Source organism: Desmodus rotundus, chromosome 3 (assembly GCF_022682495.2).
Source record: "Desmodus rotundus isolate HL8 chromosome 3, HLdesRot8A.1, whole genome shotgun sequence".
In the NCBI taxonomy this organism is placed as follows: domain Eukaryota; kingdom Metazoa; phylum Chordata; class Mammalia; order Chiroptera; family Phyllostomidae; genus Desmodus; species Desmodus rotundus.
In genome coordinates this window covers 4,604,973-4,616,580 of record NC_071389.1, presented here as the reverse complement: position 1 = coordinate 4,616,580, position 11,608 = coordinate 4,604,973, and the positions used below count along the sequence as shown (strand labels likewise).

At 50.6% G+C, this 11,608-nt stretch overlaps 1 long non-coding RNA gene across 3 annotated transcripts; it reads left to right on the top strand.

Annotated features, from left to right (window-relative positions):
• The first annotated feature begins 2,346 nt into the window (after positions 1–2,346).
• On the top strand, positions 2,347–10,961 carry LOC123479153 (uncharacterized). 3 transcript variants are annotated; one of them, XR_006654690.2, is made up of 6 exons: positions 2,347–2,642; positions 3,085–3,219; positions 4,543–5,066; positions 7,395–7,526; positions 8,588–8,754; positions 9,145–10,961. It is a non-coding gene; the product is annotated as an uncharacterized lncRNA (long non-coding RNA). The 3 variants fall into 3 exon arrangements; XR_006654688.2 differs by lacking the exons at positions 2,347–2,642; positions 3,085–3,219; positions 4,543–5,066 and adding an exon at positions 5,690–5,812; XR_006654689.2 differs by lacking the exons at positions 2,347–2,642; positions 3,085–3,219; positions 4,543–5,066 and adding an exon at positions 6,155–7,092.
• The last annotated feature ends 647 nt before the right edge of the window (positions 10,962–11,608 follow it).

Below are 11,608 nucleotides of genomic sequence, written 5' to 3'. Positions count from 1 at the left end.
GAAGAAATCCGCTGGCGTGTTGGGAGCCGGGGCTTGTTTTCTCTGAGCTCCTGAACTTGAGCTTCGCCAAGGGCTGGTCCCAGCAGCGGCAGAACGGGCTGAGTCTTGGCGCTCCCCCCACAGGCCCGGCACAATGTCCTATGGCCCAAGGGAGCCCCAGGACAGGACTGGCCAAGTCCAGAGCTAGACGGCCTGAGGCACCCACCCAACACCACCCGGAGAAGGCAAACAGTCATGTGGGCTCCCCATCCTCCGGCCAGGCACTTTAACTTCCGCAAGCCCTCCCCCGACCCCAGGTGCAAAATCAGATTTTCCTCCTCCCCCTTACGTAGTTCCCCTGTGAGGTCACAGCCATATCACACTTTTGAAGAAGGTGACTGAGCCTTTGATTCATCCTGAGCTCAGACACACATCCTCCGAAACTTGTCTCCTTTCCTCCAGGCTCACTGCGGGGGACCTGGAGCCCCACTTCACAGCGACAGTTTCCTTTGTGGTACCACATTACCCCAAGTAAGGTGGGGTGGAGTTGGCTGGCGGAGCTGCCGCCTCTCCTGCACCCTGATATAGGGTGTCCTGTGCCCTCTGCCAAGGAAGGAGCCACTTGGGAAAAGTGAAAAAGACAAGGGGTGTCGAACCCAGGGGATTTCTGAGCGGCCGCACGCTGCCTCCTCACGTGTATTAACCACAGTGACTTACAGAAATTTCCCAGGGGTTGCCCAGGGAGGGCGTGTACTTCCAGGCCTGGAAAACACTTTCAGGCAAAACTGTGCCTTTGGACTTGAGTGTTTGATGCCTTTACCTAGTGACTGGCTTGTTGGGGCCTGGCCGAGCCTGGCAGGGTAATCTTTGCTCGCCTTGCCTCCAGCTCAGCGCAGCGCGGAATAAACCCCACCTTGGATCGTTCACTTTCGCCTGGACCAGCTGGATGGTCCATTTCTCTCATGAGTCAGGGCCTTTTGAATTCATTTTATGTTTATACACGTGTATTCTGAAACAGTGTGGATTTGGCTGAAATCACCCCATTAGGCTCTAGTCGGTAAAACCCCATGTGCCTAGCAGTTGTGTTTAAAAAGGATCAGCAGGTCATGCCCTTTTGCTCGATTTTGCTTTTACTGTTTCCAGCCAATGAGTCTGTGGGTGGGAGCGGAGGCATTGCAGACAGACGCACAGTCTGAGGCAGAGTCTGCAATTCCCGGTGACCAGGGGGAGGGGGTGCTGCTCTCCAGCAAGCAGCTGGGGGGCACCCTGCTGTATGGACGTGCAAAGGGCAGGAGAACCCTTAAAAGGGAGCGTTGAGGCAGAAAGACTTACTGCTGAAATTGGTCTCCTGGGTGGGTGGCCGGTCGGGGGGAGGTCTTGGCTGGGGGAGCTTCAGCTAAGACCAGCCTTGTCCTGAACCCCTTTAATGGCCTCGTGCTTCTGGGGCTTCACAGCCCCTGCCTGGAGACCGAGCGGGCTGGCCGATCTCTAGCATCGGGTGTTTAATCTTCCCGTCCTAATTTGCGCCCTGGCTGCTTACTGAAAGTTTGGGTTTTTTTCCTAAAAAATTAAAGTTATTTATAGAATAGTTATGAAAATCACAGAACTCCTAAGAGCAAAAAGCACTTCTAATGTTACAGTAGGTATAACTCTCGGATTTATAGGTCATTTTGGCCTAATACCTTCCATTTTCTTACCATTGTACTTCGGGCGATAGGAAGGGTATGTTTAAAATGTAATTTTGCAAAAACATGGGGCTTTTTGAAGGGAGCATTCCAAGTGAGCATCTCCCATCGTGTTCCCAGACATGAAGGGGTGTCAGTCTGAGCCTGCAGAAGGTGTTGGTCTGAAGTCAGTGCAGAAGGTGGCCGGGTGGGGAGTTAACACTTTCTGCCCAGAGCTACACTCCTTTCTTTCCCGCGCTGTGCACAATCAAAGAGGCACCGGTGCCAAAATGAGCTGGCAAGAGCCCAGGCCCCGGGGCTGAGTTCTGAGACTGACCAGCCGGCAGAGCTGACTGGCGGAGTAGGGGGGAGATGGGCAAAGGTACCCAAAGGTCAGGGAACTCTGTCACCCCCATTCATGGGTGTTCTTACACTGCGCTTTTTAGGAAACCTAGAAATAAGGTTTCAGAGGAAGAATATGCTGATAAATAATGAACCATAATTTATTTCAACTTCACCAGTTTGAAGTTTGTAATGATTTACATGCACATTGTAAATGAAGTTTTGCTGAGCAAGAAAGATCAAAGGGAAAACATTTAAATTATGTAAAACATGTTTGTCAAGGTTTTAGAAGCCCTCATTTCTACATCAGTAATTCAGTGTCGATTTAAATGATTCTTCGCTGTTCCCCAAATAAAGGAGCCAGTGTCTCCAGCAGGCAAGACCCTATTTTGCTCTGCTCGGGGTTTCTATACAATTTTTGAGGGTACTATAACTAAATTTCTTTAAAACATTGATGGGGCATCAAAATATGTCACCCCAAAATATGCCACGGGGGCATAAGGATTGCTTTGGGCTAAAGGTGGGTGAGAAAACCCAGGGAAAGCACCTGCCGCCCTTTGCCTGAAAGTAGATCATACATTTCCCTTACGGAGGTGGCCCCGCGCATGCCCGGAAGAGGTCAGTCAGTCTTCATCGCAGGAGACAGGTGGAGCCGAGGTGAGTCTGCATGAGCCAAACCGTATAAAGAGCCCTCTCTTCCATTGGTTTCTTCAATATATTCACCTTCCCGCAACTGGCTACCTCCAGAAGCCCAAACCTCTTTTCCTTCTTCTCCTCACTTCTCAGAAACTTACGGCCCTTTGTTAAATTGGTATATAAGCTCTTCCCCCCAAGTTTAACTGTTTCTTTGGATCTTTATTTCTTTTCTTTAAAGGCTTCTTTGCATGTTAAAATTAAAATAAAATGCCTTTTCTCCTGCTTATATGTCTTTTGTTAGTCTAATTCACAGGCCCCAGAGGCAGATCCCAAGAGAAAGGAGGAAAGTTTTTTCCTTTCTACAGTATTATCTAATTAGATTAATTAAGATGAGCGGTCTTATGATTTAATCTGACCTATACGATTTTATTATATGATAAATAAATATTTGTATACTCCCCAGCACTCCACAAAAATATCCATTTCCTGAGCCTGGAAGCAAACGGACAAGGGATGCTGACTGCAGAGGTTTACAAGCTGCAAAGGAAATGAGTGTGGATGCTTTTCTTCCTCGGGGGATTTTCTTCCCAAATGCCAGGTGATTCCCTGCCTGGCTGCTCTCCTTCCTGGCTGTGCCAAGTGGTTGTCACCTGGGTCACCTGCGGATGGAGCTGAGCCTTTATTCCTGACCCTGGGGGGAGCAGCTGTGGCAGGGTGAGGAGGAAGTGGCTCAAAGCTTCCTCAGGATAGGAGTGGGGGCGTGCCAGAGCCTGGGAAGTAAATGCACTTTAGCTCAGTGGTAGCCAGAGTCCCCCTCCTGGCATCCCCACCTTCACCTCTGCCATGCGCCCGTCCTCCTCCTCACCGTGGCCATCGTGGCGCTGTGATCATCCTTCCTGCCTGTGCGCGCCATGCACAGCTCCAAAGCAGGCACCTCAGAGTCTCACAGCCAAGGAGGACCGAATCCGTCTGGGGGTTCCACTCCCATCCAGGACACCAAGACAACAGTTCCCAGGAAGGGGAACGGCCATGAGCCTCCTCAGAGCAGCCAGCACAAACTGGTTCCTGGGTCCGGAGGGAAGACAACTAGCTCGTGGCCAGTTTTGGCTTCTCCAAGAGGAAGAGTTCCCAGAAATCATTCATTCATTCACTCACTCATTCATTCATTCATTCAGCCAAGGTCTGGAGCACCTGTGCTCTGCAGGGACCCTGTGAGGCGCCGGGGACGTGGGGCTAAAGTGGGCAGAGACGGTCTGGGCCCCAGTCTGCCCTCTCTGAGGGGAACCAGCCCTGCAATCCAGCGTGGACCGAGTCCGATTCCTCCAAACCCGGAATGGGGGTGGGGGAGAAGAAAGTCTAGCTACTCCCCGAGACCTTCCAAGTGTGGAGCCCTGGGTCTCCCACTCTCTTAGAGAACAGGTGGAGGGGTCTTCGGTGGGGAGGCTGGAGTGGCTGTTGAAATGAGGAGAGTCAGTGGGGGCGAGATTTCAACGGTAAGACCAGGGTGTGGCCGTGGTGGCAGCGGTTGTCCCTGAGAAAAGGGTAGAATGCTTCTAACTGTGTGAGTGTGTGAGTGTAGGTTCGTTTTGTCTATACCTCCATTGTGGTCTTTGGCTTAATGTAAGGAAAAGTGGGCCCGACCCAGAGCCGTGCAGACAGCCAAGACGCTAAAGGAAATTCAGCTTCTGATGGGCACTTGGAGGGCATGTTGCAGCCCCAAGATTTTATGTCTGTGACAAGAAAAAAGAATTTGCTTTATTTCAAAGTTAGCCTTTTTGTAAAAATGTCTAAGTCATCGAATCCAGTCACTCGACAGGTATTTACTGCATTCCCACTCGGGGGTGGCGAAGGCCAGGGTGGAGCTGCCTTCCCTCATGGAGGCTCCGTGCCCCATTTGTGTGCGTGTCTGTTTCCTATCCAGAAGGGCAAGTTGGCGACACCCCCCATTTTCACCGGAGAGAAGCAGAAGGCCAGTGTTGAAAAGAGGAAGCTCCGGGGTCACAGCAAGAGGTGAAACCTAGGGTCGCCGGCACTGAGAAAATTACTGGGAAGTTGAGTGGATGCCGAACTGTGCCTCTCCCTCATCAAGCACACCCTCCCCGTTCATGAAAAGAGGTGAACACTGTGCCCACTCACCAGTGGTCTAACCCACGACGGTGGGGCGGCCGGGTCGTTTGGTCCCGCGTGATTTACGGGACAGGCGCTGCGCTCCTGTCTCCCAGACGCCTCCCGGAAGCCACGTGTCCGTGCCAAAGGAAGCAGCAGAAACAAAATGAAGGTGGAGGATGCCATTGCTAGCTCTCATTTGCACCCGGCTCCCAACACCTCCCTTCTAGTCCTTTCAGGATGCCCTTGCTCCCGATGAAGACCCTTTGTTATTCTTTCGTGGAAGGCACTGGGTCCATCCGGCAGAAGTAACATCACTGAGCGTGGTTGGTAGGGCACGTAAGTATCTCGCACGAGATGGACGGCAGTTTGAACATTTCACCTAAAATGTCATAGGGTGTGCTTGAGCGTGATATTGTTATGTTACAGAATTGCATGCTTATGACTTTGTGATAAAAGATTTGGCATAGATCACCAGCTCATAAAGAGGGGCCTTATTTGTGCCACACCCTGGATACGGGGGCTAGAGTGTGCCCACAGAGCCGGGCACCAGGTAAGTGGGGTGAGGCTGGCCACAGGAGGGGGACCACGAGGGAGGGTGGAGAGAGTCAGCCAGGGCTCTTTGCATGCAAAGGGCAGAACCCCAGCCAGCTAACCTGATGAGAAAGGGAGGCTGGGGGAAGGACACAGGAAGCTCAGAACATAGAAGTTACAGCTGCACACGTAGGGCTGGTGAAGGGCGGCTGAGGGGCAGCAGCAAGGGGAGGTGGGGTGGGCGGGCAGAGTTAGGACAGGCCGTCAAAGGGCCGTGTTCTGTTCAGGGCACCGCCTTGGAAATGGATCTGCCCCGGCCGTTTCGTTGTTGTAAACGTGAATGCGCTGCAGGGGCCAAGGGTCAGATTCCAGAGCGGGCAGTTTGATTGGCCAAGCTTTTGCCACACCCCCCCGGAAGGTGGGGCAGATTGGTGGACACAGTGTTATGGGGACAGGTAATTCCTTTAAGGCAAATCAATTACGTTCTCGTTCTCGTTCTCGTGGGGGAGGCATGACAAATTCCTGGTAAAGGAAGAAAATGGAGGTGTGAGGTAATGATAAGGAATGAGCCAACTTCTCACAGGGTGGTGAGGGGTTGAGGATGAAGTGAGCCGCGCAGATTCAGAGCCATCACGTGAGAAAGAGCGACAGCTGGAAGGTCCCCATGGTGGGGGGCGGGTTGGAAGCCAGGAGCAGGAGGCAGGGCCCTATGTGGTGCTGGGTGTTTTCTAAGGGGCTGAGAAGCCATACAAGGTTAAAAAAGGAAATGACGTGATCTGACTTTCACTGTGAAAGACACCCCTCCCCCCCCCGGGCTGCAGGGTAGAGAATTAGTGGTGTGTGCACAACAGAGGGGGCGCCTTTCCGGGGTGGGGGCGTGCTCAGTCAGCCCCGAGTCGCAGTGGTGAAGGGAGCATGGGATGTATAGGGGAGGAAACACTTTTCCTCCACCCTGTTAGGGTCTGAATCTGGGGCATGCAAATTAAAATTAGGCAGACTAGAGACAGACTAATAGGAGAAAAGGCACAGAGGTTTTATTTTTATTTATGTGCATGGGCACTTCACAGAAAAGAAGTGAAACCCCCTTTTAAATTGGGGACTTCTATAGCCTTATAACAAAAAGCAATATATTGTGGGGAAATGCCCAGAGAAAGGAAAGGGGCTTCGAGGGGCAGGAAACTGTGGGAAGGTAAGTATGTCGGGGAACTGACGGCAGAGAAGGGCTGCTTAGGGTTCAGGCGAGAGTTTGTTCCTGCAGACTCCCCTGGGAACCATCTCCGATGACAGGGGCTGCCGTCCCAGTGTGGGGGGGTGGGCACAGCTTCACCAGAGAGTTTACGCCCCAATTCCAGGCAGATAAAAGGAGGGCGGAGAGCCCGTCCTGTGTCTGCCTTCTCTCATCTACCTTCAGTCCAAAACGATTCTTAGACCAAAGGGGCATATTTTGGGACGGTATATTCTGGCCCCTTGCAAAGGCAGGGGACCATGATCAGGCGGGTCCAGGAAGGGGTAGGGGGAGGCCAGTTAGTGTAAGAAGAAGAAAATAAGTATCACAGATGCAGAAGACACAGATGGGAAGCCGAGAGTTCTTTGGCCTAAGGAAGAGCCAGCAGATGTCAGAGCCAAGTCCAAGACCAGGGTGAAGGTGGGGAGGAGCCCTCAGGTACCAGGCACCCGAGTAGGCAGGCCCGGAGGAGGAAGGAGCAGGGTATACTGTGAGTCTGGGTGTACAATTAGGTCCAAAGTCTGCAGAGACTCAGCCAGGCCGAGAGGAACCGGCGGGTCCACAGGACAAGTGCCCGAAGACAGGCTGTCTGTTCTCCGCGTCCCGGTCTGTCTTCTTGCCAGGGAAAGAAGGAGATGCAAAGGGTCCCCATAGGTCCTAGAGGATCTTGGCTGGAGCAAGTACAGTCTTCCTGGGTCTCCTCCAGTGAAGAGCAGGGTGTTCAGGAAAAGGGGTTTGAGGGGTCGGCAATGGAGTGTAAAATGGGGAGCTTTCCTATTTATTTACAAATGTGCCTGCAGAAATGTACCAAGACATGTGTCCGAGGGTGTTCACTGAGGCATTATGTGCAATAGCCAACAAGCAGATTCATAGACGAATAAGGAAACAGCCTTAATGTTTCTTAACAGGGAATTGATTCGACCAATCATGGGTGTCCATGCAGTGGAATACTATGCAGCCACAGAAAAGAGTGGACCAATGTGTACTGATATGGAATGACATCCAAGAGATTTTACTAGAAAAGCCCAGACTATAGAACGGTATGTACAGTGTGCTCTCTGTGTGTGGGAAAAGATGGGCATAAAAATATGTGCTTGTTGTGTTCATTGAAAAGTTTTGCAAGGAAAGAAGATATCAGTGGCTTTGAGGAGAAGGGCTGGGGCTGGGAAAGGTCGTTCTACTTTTCATCATCCATTGCTGCTTCCCTGAGTGTATCTTACTTCCATAATGAAATGTTAATTAATAAAAACTATTTTAGAAACAGGGTAGAGACTCGCAGCTCACTAGAAATGGGCAGGATCTTTCCTAGTTGGAGGGCGGGGGCATCTGCTGAAAACCTCCAGCAAATACCACACTTAGAGGTTAAATGAGAAACGTTCCTCCAATGGCAGGCAGGAGACAGCAGTGCCCCACGACACCCCTTCCGTCCAAGCAGGTGACGGAGCCAGGACCTCGCTTGTGCATTAAGAACAGAAAACATTAGTAGAAGGTGCCAGGTGGGAAGAAAAAAACAGAACTGTCATAGATCACAGATATTAGGAACATCCGCATAAAAATCCAAGGGAATTTTAGAACTAAAAAACTTTTTGGAACTAAGTTTATCACGGTTGCTGGATTTCAGATTAATACATAAAACTCAAGTGTATTCCTATACACCAGAAGTACTATAATTTTAAAACTACCACTAACAAGAGCAAGAGAACTTACATAACCAAGGAATAAATATAACAGAAGATGCGTAAGAAATTTGTGGAGAAAATTATAAAGCTTATAACATCAATTACACAGTTTAAAAATTACTTAAAGTGTGCGTATTGACACATAAGAGAGGGAGGGGCATACGCCGTCTTCGTGGAAACGGTCAGTGTCTCATAGATGCTGGTGCGCTCCAGGATGAGTGCCTGAGTTTAGTGTAGAACCAATCAGAAGCCCCATAGGAATTCTGAGGAATTGACAAGCTTACCCTGCAGTTTAGACAGAAGAGCAAACAACCAAAGCTAGGTAAGACCATTTTGAAGAACGAAGACAAGCTGGAAAGTGTGTGTGTGTGTGTTGTGTGTGTGGGGGGGTGCCCTTCTAAACATCCGCACTCGCTCGTCAGGAACTTGCAGAAATTGGAACACCTGGAGCTGGCCCAGAAGCAGACAGACTTTGGGAACAGGGTCCCACAATGAACCCACAGGTGTGAGACGATATTTACGTGGTAGCGGTGGCGCCGTCGTGACAGCATTCAGGACTCGCTTCCCCAGGACACGGCACCCTGGCGTGGTGAGCATTTTAAACTGAAGCCACTTGAAAAATGGCTGGTGTAGGAAGGACTCTCCAACCTCCCCCTGAAGCAGGTCATAACATCCTCCTGTGAGAGGTGCATCCCAGTCCCTGGAGGAAAGGAGCAGCCTCTTCTCCAAAGACAGAGGGATGGAGGACGGAGGGTCAGGGAGAGGGGTCAGAAGGAATGGGCCACACCATTGCCCCCAGTTCACCGCCCTGAGCTCATTCCCCTCTGTCCTGCCACGTTTTCCCACAGCTTTCCTCTCTCCCTCGGGCCTCCTACAAAACACTGAGGTGTGACTGTTTCTCCGGGTCCCCCTCTCCTTAGGGACGCTCCTATGTCACATAGAACTTACATTCATGTTTTAATGCATCTCTGCCTGTTAGGCTTGCGTTACGGAGCCCCGGCGGAGAACCCAGAGGGCGGGAGGAGAAAGGCATGTGTTTTCTCCCCGCAGCAGATCAGCAGTGCAAGGCTGGACTAGTCAGTAATGAGAGTGAGCAACTGACGGCGCTTACAGAAAAAATAACTAACTTTACTTCATACCAAACACACGCGTGAGTTCCAGGTGGGCTTAATGTAAGAAGCAAAAGTGGAAACATTTGGAAGATTATGTGAAGAAAGGATTTCTTCACCAAGACTCGGAAAGTACAAACCATAAATGAACAGACTGACAGCTGATTGAAGTTAGAAACTCCAGTCCCTCAAACAACCAAAACAGAGAGATGACACAAGCAACAGACTGAAACAGATGAATGGAGTCGGTAATCGCCCGGTGAGGAGCATTTAGAGTTTACCAAGCGCTCCCACAAGCTGAGAAGTGAAAGAGAAACCGGCAAAGGCTGCAACGGGGAGTTCCCAAGGGGAAACCCGAATGAGCCCTGAATGAGAAAATGAAAATCAGGCCGGCAGCCCGCTCCTGCGAACTGTTACTGGGACCCGCCCTTTGGCTGTCACGCCGTCCGTCCGAGGCCGCTGTCCAGCCATGGTAGCTGAGGGACAGGATGTTTGACCTGCAAAGCCTAGGACACTTGTAATCTGACTCTCCATAGGAAAAGTTTGTCGACCCCAGATCTAAATACTCATCAGGGTGCAGGGATGAATACATGATGGTATGTTTCTCAAACAGATGCTATAGCCCCCATCGGTGTGGCTCAGTCGGGGGCAGCATCGTCGTGCGGACCGCAAGGTCGCAGGTCTGATTCCTGGTCAGGACACGCGCCTGGGTTGCGGGTTTGATCTTCATCCCTGCTTGGGGCACATACCAGAAGGCAACCGATCGATGTTTCTCTCTAAGATCGATATTTCGGTATTTCTCGTGTTCCCTCTCTCTCTCCCTCCTTCCTCTCTCTCTAAAAGCAATGAAAAAATGTCCTCGGTGAGGATTAAAAAAGAAGATACTGTAAAGCAGTGGATATAGTAGACCGTGGCTACATGTATCAACGTGGCTAAATCTCAAAAGCACAACATTGTAAAAAGCAAATTACAGAATGATACGTGAATGCGGTTTGATGCTGTTTATATAAAGTTGGGACGCAGCGCGAATAGAATGCACGTGTGTAGATAAGGATGTTTGTCGTGAGAGAATTAGAATGCGCATGGAAAGAACAAATTTGGCCAAGTATTTTTCTCTGGAGAGAGAGGGGCCAGGACTAGGGACCAGGGAGAGGAGTACACAGAGACCCTCGAAAGTGTCTTTGGTATTTTATTCTTTAAATGACATAACATACCAGTATGGGAAGATGGCTTCAGGGCTGGGTGACGGGTTCGTGCACGTTCGTTAGATTTTTTTCCATGCTTTTCACTATGCGGCAACCATGTCGTGGTTTAAAAAACCAAAGCTCTGGGGCCAGGTCTCTGAGCCTGGCTATGTCACCTTGGACAGGTCACTTCCCCTGTCTGGGCCTCTCTTCTCTTTGTAAAATCGAGGGTGGCATTAGGGGATCTGCCATGTCCCTTCCAGTTCCAAAATTCAACATCTTACCAGTCAGTAAATGGACGAGCCACCTGTGCCAGAGTGTTACTTGGCTGGAGAAGGAATGAAGTGCTGATACATGTGACAGCGGAACGACCCTTGAACACTTGGCGCTGAGTGAAAGGAGCCAGACACAACGGACCACCTACCGTGTGACCGCGTTTACATGAAACGCCCAGAACAGGCAGATGCACAGAGACGGAAAGTAGACCACTGAGACAGCGGTTGCCCCCGGGGGGCTGGGTGGGGGGGAGGGAAGGGTGGGGGAAGGCTAAGAGGGGAGCGTTTCTCTCTAGGGGGATAAAAATATTTTAGAATTGATGGTGCTCGTGGCTGCACAACTCTGAACAGACTAAAAGCCACAGAATTGTCCACCTTAAATGGGCAAATGTTACTGTATGTGAGTTACGCATCTCAATAAAGCCGTTAATGATAAAAAGTTTTTGTTTTCCAAAAAAGAAAAAAATGCAATGCCCTTGTATTCAACCCATGAGCATTCTCTCTGTGAACCACTAACCAGTATCACAGCTAACACGAACGTCCAAGCTCGGTTAACTTTCTAGAAAAATCAGGGACGGTTTATATTGGTAACATCGGGTGTTGGTGTTTCACTTCTGCTCCACCTGAGACAACCTCTTCAGTTACACAAATTTGGGTGCTGGGGAGAGGAAAGGGATCCCAGAGTCCCCGGGGTGAGTGGCGGAGGGGACTCGGAGGTGGAGAGCCCTGGCCGTCAAAGCGCACGGGAGCGGTCCTCCACGGCGGAGGGCAGAGAAAATACAGTTCTGATGCTGGTGACTGTCACCGCCACCAAAAAAAGGATAAAAGAAGTGAAAACACTGGTAGCAAACAGGACATGAGACTCCCTGTGGTTT